The 9,271-nt window shown below is 46.8% G+C and overlaps 1 pseudogene; it reads left to right on the forward strand.

Moving 5' to 3' along the window:
* The first annotated feature begins 948 nt into the window (after positions 1 to 948).
* LOC109554951 (TAF5-like RNA polymerase II p300/CBP-associated factor-associated factor 65 kDa subunit 5L pseudogene) lies at positions 949 to 3,415 on the forward strand (annotated as a pseudogene).
* The last annotated feature ends 5,856 nt before the right edge of the window (positions 3,416 to 9,271 follow it).

Here is a 9,271-nt window from a genome sequence, read left to right on the forward strand (position 1 = left end):
AGGAGACACAGACTTAAAAAACCGACTTTTGCAATGAACATTTATAACAGCTAGGACATGGAAGCACCCTAGATGTCCTTCAGCAGAGGAATGGATAAGGAAATCATGGTACATGTACACAATGGAATATTACTCAGCTATAAAAATGAACACATTAAAAAAAAATGAACACATTTGAATCGATTCTAATGAGGTGGATCAAACTGGAGCCTATTGTACAGAGTGAAGTAAGTCAGAAGGAGAAACACAAATACTGCATATTAACGTATATATATGGAATTTAGAAAGATGGTTATGACGATCCTATATGCAGGGCAGCAAGAGACTTAAAGAACAGATTTTTGGACTCTGTTGGAGAAGGTGAGGGTGGGATGATTTGAGAGAATAGCACTGAAACATCTATATTACCATATGTAAAACAGATGACCAGGGCAAGTTCGGTGCATGAAGCAGGGCACTCAAAACTGATGCTCTGGAACAACCCGGAGGAAAAGGGTGGGAAGGGAGGTGGGGCGGGGGGGTGCGGTTCAGGATGGTGGGACACATGTGTACCTGTCACTGATTCATGTCGATGTATGGCAAAAACCAGCACAATATTGTAAAGTAATTATCCCCCAATTGAAATAAATACATAAATTATATATAAAAACAACAACAGACTTTTGGGCCCCAGTGGCCTGGCCCAGCCCGCGACGGCTCTTTGCATTAGTCAGTCAGGGGGCGGCTGCCCAGAGCCACCACCGGGGGATGGGGGTGTGGGGGAAGGGGGTGGGGGAGGAGAGGGATGGGTAGGGAGGGACGGCGTGGAGTGGGGGAGAGGGAGGGGCAGCATGGGGTGGTAGGGGGGAGGGGGTGGCCGAGCCTTCCGGGAGAGACGGAAGTGGTTGTGGAGCAATCCCGGCGGCAGTGGCGGGCACAGGAAGCGGAAGCCGCCTGGGATCTTCAGTCATGGAGGAGTTTCACACCGAGGAGATGCAGACCGCCGTGTCCTGCTACCTCAAAAGCCGGCAGTACAGGGGCGCAGATGGCCCACCGAAGCAAGGCCTGCGACTGTCACAGAGCGTCCAGGATATGGCTACCAGCCTCGCAGTCCAGTCAGAATCTGGTTGTGCCAACACAGTGTCTGCAGCCCCTTGCCAGGCAGACCCCCAGCAATATGAAGTACAGTTCGGACGGCTGCGGGATTTTCTCATGGACTCTGACTCCCAGCATAGCCACGAACTGATGCCTCTCCTCTACCCTCTCTTTGTCTACCTCCATCTCGACCTGGTCCAGAACAGTCCAAAGAGCACAGCGGAAAGCTTTTACAGCCACTTTCATGGAATGTTTCTCCAGAACGCCAGCCAGAAGGACGTCATAGAGCAGCTCCAGACCACCCAGACCATCCAAGACATCCTGTCTAACTTCCGGCTGCGGGCCTTCCTGGACAACAAGTACGTGGTTCGTCTGCCAGAAGACTGCTACAACTACCTTCTCTGCTACCTCCAGAGTGACAACAACACCGCGCTGTGCAGAGTCCTTACCTGGCACATCCACCTGGATGTGCAGCCCACCGAGAGGGTGGACTACCAGCTCTATGCCAGCGGTGGCTGCTCCAGCGGCGAGGGCAGCTGCTCCAGTGGCGAGGGTGGCTCCTCCAGTGGCAAGGGCGGCTCCTCCAGAGGCCAGGGCAGCGGCCTGGAGCCCACCGACCTGCCCATGTACATCCTGCAGAAAGAGGAGGATCTGGACTTCCTTCAGGAGACCATCAAGAGCGTCCAGGATGGCCCCCCTTCCCTCATCACCATCTACTCCTACGCCTTCTACAACACTGAGCAGCTGCTGAACACGGCGGAGGCCTCCCCGGACAACAAGCTGCTCGCCACGGGCCTTAACAACTCCAGTATAAAACTGTGGAGTCTGACTTCCAAGTTTAAATCCAAGCCCCATCAAATAGACGTGTCCCACATCCACTTGATTAATGATACCCTCGAGGTCGACGAGGAGGACAGGACAGCCACGGAGAGGAAGGATCTCCTGGGACACTGTGGGCCAGTATACAGCACCAGGTTCCTCCCCGACAGCTCGGCGCTGCTCTCCTGCTCTGAAGACACGTCCATCAGGTACTGGGACCTGGAGAGCTTCACTAACACAGTGCTGTACCAGGGCCACGCCTACCCTGTGTGGGACCTGGACATCAGCCCGCACAGCCTGTTCTTTGCCAGCGCATCCTACGACCACACGGCGCGGTTGTGGTCGTTTGATCGGACATACCCACTGCGAATCTACGCTGGGCACTTGGCGGGTGTGGACTGTGTCAAGTTCCACCCCAATTCAAACTATTTAGCCACGGGCTCGACAGACAAGACGGTGCGGCTTTGGAGTGCCCAGCAGGGGAACTCGGTGAGACTCTTCACGGGCCACTGCGGCCCCGTGCGCTGTCTGGCCTTTTCCCCCAACGGTCAGTACCTGGTGTCGGCGGGCGAGGACCAGCTGCTGAAGCTGTGGGACCTGGCATCTGGGACCCTCTACAAAGACCTACATGGCCACACGGATGACATCACCAGCGTCACCTTCAGCCTGGACAGCAGCGTGATCGCATCAGCATCCATGGATAACTCTGTGCGTATCTGGGACATCAAGAGCAAGCACAACAGCACGCCCGCCAATGGCTCGTCCAGTGAGCTCCTGGGCGTCTACACCGGCCAGATGAGCACTGTGCTGAATGTGCAGTTCATGGCTGGCAGCCGCCTGCTGGTGACCGGAATCAGAGAAGAAAATCAGGAACACTGATTTGTACCTTTGAGGTAACGGACTGGGCAGTGTGAAGGGTTCCAGACAGCAAGTCTTGGACAGACAGATGGAATCACTGACTGTAAGACTCCCCTTGTCCCCCCTTGCCCCACAGATGTCCCAAGGCCACCACCCTCCATTCAGCCCCCAGGTGTGGAAGGACAGGGGGAGGCAGGGTGGTAACGGGGAACAAACGGGAGATCAGAAATCCCGGAGATGCCGCTGTGTCCTCCAGCGGCCCCTTCCTGTCTTTGGCACCAAGGTATCCTCGCCTTGCCAGGGCTGCACTTGTCTGGAGGATGTTTGCCAGATGCCCTTGCCAGGAGCAGTGCTGCAGGGTTACTGGGTGGAAGGGACTCCATCCCGGTAGGAATGCAGGGGTGGGATGTGGGAAGGGAGCAGGGTCATCCTGGCAAATGCCTTTCCTTTTCCCTGATTACAGAGAACAGGGCTTTTTTTAATGATTACTGTTATAATTATTCTTGAGAAGAAACCTAGCACTGGCAGAGGGGGCCTTTGCTGCTCTCATCTTTCAGGTTTTACTCCTGGCACTGGCTGTGATACTTGGAATTTAGAGGTTCAGGGAAGTCACAGAACTTGGTTGCATAGTGTATTGGGAGAAAGGGAAAATTTCTGGGTGACAGATCACTCCGGATGACATGTTTCAGGAAGGGGGTGGGTGGGTTTGATTGAGAAAGTTGGGCTCTTGCAGCAGGGGTGGGAAAGAAAGATTCTTTTCGTGTCTGCACTTCTATTAACAATTCTCTCTCTTGAAAGGACAGATTGTGGTAAAGAAATGAAAATACTTAGAAGTGAGAAGTCAAAAGATAAAATTAGAAAATGTCAAATTTCCAAATGATTCTGAGGTGTGGCTTTTCCAACATCTTTTCCTAAGATGGTCCCGCCCACCTTCTGCTGTGCAATAGCAGTTTAATGAACAGTCTGTGAAACACGTGCATACAAATACATGCATTGAAAACTACATTCTGGGGATGAAGCAACTTCTAATTTGTGGGAAAAGGATTAAATATTTCTGTTTTCTGAAAATAGTTATTTTGTATTTTGGTTTTTATTAAAATATATTTAGCTTCCAAAAAAGTACAGACTTTTGGACTCTGGGAGAAGGCAAGGGTGGGATGATTTGAGAGAATAGCATTGAAACATGTATATTAGGGTGGGATGATTTGAGAGAATAGCATTGAAACATGTATATTACCATATGTAAAATAGATGACCAGTGCAAGTTCAATGCATGAAGTAGGGCACTCAAAGCCAGTGCTCTGGGACAACCCAGAGGGATGGGGTAGGGAGGGAAGTGGAGGGGGGTTCAGGATGGGGGAGACACATGTATACCTGTGGCCCATTCATGTCGATGTATGGCAAAAACCATCACAATATTATAAAGCTATTATCCTCCAATTTAAATAAATTAATCTTTTTAAAAAAGAAGTTAAGCAGCAGCTATTTTAGCTGCTATATTTACAGCCTGCCGGGGTCCAGCCCCGGGTGATCCAGGATATTTGAAGGAGAGATGGCATCGGCGACCTATTTATTTAAATATTCATCAAAGATATAAAGAGTAATAGAATGAGGATAACTCAGTGAGGAAATTCAGTGGAGAAAAGCGGCTGAAATAAGGATAGCTCAGTGAGGAAATTCAGTGGAGAAAAGAGGCTGAATAATTCAGCCAGAAGGTGAGAGAAAGAACGACATGGGGAGACCAAGTTTCAGTGAACAAGGCCCGCACTTTATTTTTCAAAGTAGTTTTTATACCTTAAGTTATGCATAGAGGATAATGGGGGAAGGGGTAGAGTCATGCAGTAAGCCAGGCTTTCTTCCTGCAAACTTATCATGTGCAAAAGTTTAGGTGATTTGCATCATCTTCTGGCCCGGAGGCCTGTTAACATTTCAAGACCCTTTCTTCAGAAAACTTATTTTTCTCTAAAGGTGATTAGTCAGGCGCCACCCTCCAAAAGCATTAAAGTTGCATTCCTATAGGGCAAAGGTGTGGTGGGCTATAACAAGAAAAAGAATTAACTCAAGGGTCCAAGGTTACAAACATTAAAGCTACTACTTATACCAATTATATTAATCAATACACTGCCAGGGACACAGCAGGTAAGGGATATGGAGACTTAGCAGCAAACATTGGCCCAACAAGTGAAAAACTCTTCACCAATACAATTTCTAATCAATCTATTAACTGCTCAAAGGAATCTGTATTTAGACAGTTTAGAACATCTCATGCCTCTCACAGTTGGGAGGCTCTGAGCAATCACATGTGGCCGGAAAAACCTATTCAGGCAGGCTAGAGGACTTCCAAAGGAGTTTGTAGGTTGAAACACTATCACACCCAGGAACTTTATTAACTGGAGCTATAAGTTAACTCTTTTTTCAGAGAGAGGTAGTGGGGGACAGCCCCCCGTAAAGTCAGAGGTGTAGGTGAGAGCACAAAGCAGAAAGCAGGCAGACTCTGGTTTGGGGGGTAGATGCTCGAGAATTTCCAGGGGGACTCCTGAGGCTCCATCCCGCCTTTGCGTATGCCGAGCCTCCTTCCTCATGACCTTTGCCACGGGCGGAGTTCCTCAGGCTGGCTCCTGGCAGTGATAGACTTCCAGTTGAGCTATTCCAGATCCTGAAAGATTATGCTGTGAAAGTGCTGCACTCAATATGCCATATGCCGGGAGATGGCTCCCGGCAACAGCCCTGCTGTAGAGTACCAGGAGAGCTGCCACTGATCTGCTGGTTCACCTTGTTGGCCAGGGGCAGTACTCAGTGCTTTGGGTAGCCTTCAGAAGCTGGTTTTGCCATGGCGCTGCATCTCCTGACAGCTTCCATCCTTAGCTTCTCTGGGACAAGCACACATGCAGTGCCATGGCAAAACCAGCTTCTCCTGAAGGCTACCCACAGCACTGAGGCTGGAGGTCCAGCTTCTCATTTGTCTTTGGTCTCATCTATGCCCAGCTCACCTCCAATTACTGGTCTGGCTGAACTGCCAGCTCAACACTAGATGCAGAGAAAATAGCCTTACATGACCTGCTCCACCATCCCCACAATAAGTCCCATAGTAAACCCTTTATGTTATGCATGGTGTTTTTCCTTCTCTATTGAATTCTGATTATTCTCCTAGAAATTATTTCACCCATTCTCATTAATGACTTCAGCAAGTCTGCTGGTACAATCTTATTTGGTACAGAATCATTGAAATTTTATATATTTTATGTCCTAAGTTACACATTAATTTTAAAATGTGACTGAATCAACTTGAAGAATATCTCTTTGTTTCTTAAGTGCTAGTGAATTATATTTTTCTGAGGGAAAATGGTCTCCTGAATGGAAGCCACTGAAATTGTTTGTGATGTATACTGACTCAGCAATTCTAATAATCAGATTTCAGTCAAATCACTACATGGGTGTCCTGGGAGACCTTTGGTCAATGTGGAAGTTTTAATTGTTCTGGATTGGACAGAGGAGCCTGGTGGGCTGTGGTCCATAGGGTAACAAAGAGTCAAGACACTGCTGAAGCTACTTAGCACACATGCCTTGACTTAACCATTTAATACACAATTAGTGATTTTTCCACTCTTAGGGAAACAGATAGGACTGGAAATTGGGACTTTTTTCTTTTCTACTTAAGTATGTCACACTGTGTCCATGTTCCTAAAAACAGTTTTATGCACTGTAATGACTGAAACATGTACTGCTTAAATATTTCTGTGAACGATTTCTCTCAGCTCAGAGGTGATGCCAGCTTGCTATAATGTCATATTTTTGCATTTGGCTGATGATGTATTTCTGTCACCTACAATTTGAGGAATTCATCCTCTTATGGGAAAAACCTGGGTTCATCAATTTCCAGCATGTCTCAAGCTCAGCATGATAAAGATTTGGAGCCAGATAATTCTTTGTTGGGTGGACTGTTTAGTAACATCCCAGGCGTATGCCCACTAGATCCCAGTAGCAGCCCCACCTTGAGTCACCCTAAGTTCTGACAACAAAAACTATCTTCAGACTTTGTTCCATGTGCCCTAGCAGGGAGCGGGGAGGAGGAGAATCACCCTGTCTGATTACCACTGAGCATTTTGATTCAGACACACTTGGACATGGGTTAGGGAGAGAAGAAATCTCACAAGTGGAAGCTGTAAGTCATGGCAGGCACCATATGAATAACTTTATCCCTCTGTATTCAACGGGGATGGGTTCTAGGACCCTTGAAGATACCAAAATCCATGGATGCTCAATCCCTTACGTGAATAGTGTAGTACTTGTAGAATTTGGGCTTCCCTGGTGGCTCAGATGGTAAAGCACCTGTCTGCAATGTGGGAGACCTGGGTTTGATCCCTGGGTTGGGAAGATCCCTTGGAGAAGGAAATGGCAGCCCACTCCAGAACACGTGCTTGAAAAATCCCATGGATGGAGGAGCCTGGCAGGCTATAGTCCATGGGGTCGCAAAGAGTTGGACACGACTGAGCAACTTCATTTCACTTACACACAACCTTTCATATGCTTTTTTTAATTTTAATTTTTAATTAGAGGATAATTACAATACTGTGATGGTTTCTGCCATACATCAACATGAATTGGCCAGCCATATACTTTAAATCACATCTAGATTACTCATAATACCTAATACTATGTAAATACCATGTAAATAGTTGCTGGTGTGTGGCAAATCCAGTTTTACTTTTCTGGAATTGGTTCTACTTTTTTTTTCTGAGTATTTTTGATTTGCAGTTAGTTGATTCTGCAAATGCAGGACCCAGGGATCCAGAGGGCTGAGTATAATGCTTAACACTGTTTGGGGAAGAGAATAAGAGATTCTCTAGGGACCCCTCTGCAAAGTCAAGGGTATGATCTTCATCACTGCCAAATGATGGGCCAGAATGGAGTAGGATACCATCTTGCTTAAGTAGCAGAATATATTAATATATGATTCTTTCTCTGGCTCTGTCTCAGCTTCCCTGGGGAAATAAGTAAATTTGAGCCTGTGCTGTGCTGTGCTTAGTCGTTCAGTTGTGTCCGACTCTTTGCGACCCCATGGACTGTAGCCCGCCAGGCTCCTCTGTCCATGAGATTCTCCAGGCAAGAATACTGGAGTGGGTTGCCATGCCCTCCTCCAGGGGATCTTCCCAACCCATGGATGGAACCCAGGTCTACCTGCATTGCAGGAGGATTCTTTACCATCTGGGTCACCAGGGAAACCCCAAGTTTTTGTCTGAGGGTTGCTAATTATATTCACTGACTTCATGATAGGTATCACAATAGAAAAGTAGTCAGTTGGTCAACTACGTATAAAAAAACGAAACTAGGACACTTTCTAACACCATACACAAAAAGAAACTCGAAATGGATGAAAGACCTAAATGTAAGACCAGAAACTATAAAACTCTTAGGGGAAAACATAGGCAGAACACTCTCTGACATAAACCACAGCAAGATCCTCTATGACTCACCTTCCAGAATAATGGAAATAAAAATAAACAAATCAGACCTAATTAAACTTAAAAGCTTTTGCACAATGAAGGAAACTATAAGCAAGGTGAAAAGAGAGCCCTCAGAATGGGAGAAAATAATAGCAAATGAAACAACTGACAAAGAATCTCCAAAATATACAAGCAGCTCATTCAGCTATCAATACCAGAAAAGTGAACAATCCAATCAAAAAGTGGGCAAAAGACCTAAACAGACATTTCTCCAAAGAAGACATACAGATGGCTAATAAACACACTGAAAGATGCTCAACATCACTCATTATTAGAGAAATGCAAATCAAAACAACGAGGTATCATCTCACACCAGTCAGAATGGCCATCATCAAAAAGTCTATAAGCAATAAATGCTGGAGAGGGTGTAGAGAAAGGGGAACCCTCTCTTACGTTGTTGGTGGGAATGCAAACTGGTACGGCCACTATGGAGGACAGTGTGGAGATTCCTTAAAAAACTGGGAACAGAATTGCCGTACACCCCAGCAATCCCGCTGCTGGACATACACCCCGAGAAAACCAGAATTGAAAGAGACACATGTACCCCAGTGTTCACTGCAGCACTGTTTACAATAGCTAGGACATGGAAGCAACCTAGATGTCCATTGGCAGATGAATGGATAAGGAAGTTGTGGTACATATATACAATGTAATATTACTTGCCTATAAAAAGGAGCACATTTGAGTCAGTTCTAATGAGGTGTATGAACAGAGTGAAGTAAATCAGAAAGAGAAAGACGAATACTGTATATTAACAATGATGGTACTGACGATTCTACATGCAGGGCAGCAAAGGAGACCCAGAGGTAAAGAACAGACTTTTGGACTCTGGAAAAGGAGAGGGTGGGATGATTTGAGAGAATAGCATTGGAACATATACACTACCATATGTAAAACAGATGACCAGTGTGAGATCAGTGCATGAAGCAGAACACCCACAGCTGGTGCTCTGGGACAACTTGGAGGGATAGGGTAAGGAGGGAGGTGGGAAGGGGGTTCAGGATGGGGGGACACAT

This window comes from Bos indicus, chromosome X (assembly GCF_029378745.1).
Source record: "Bos indicus isolate NIAB-ARS_2022 breed Sahiwal x Tharparkar chromosome X, NIAB-ARS_B.indTharparkar_mat_pri_1.0, whole genome shotgun sequence".
In the NCBI taxonomy this organism is placed as follows: domain Eukaryota; kingdom Metazoa; phylum Chordata; class Mammalia; order Artiodactyla; family Bovidae; genus Bos; species Bos indicus.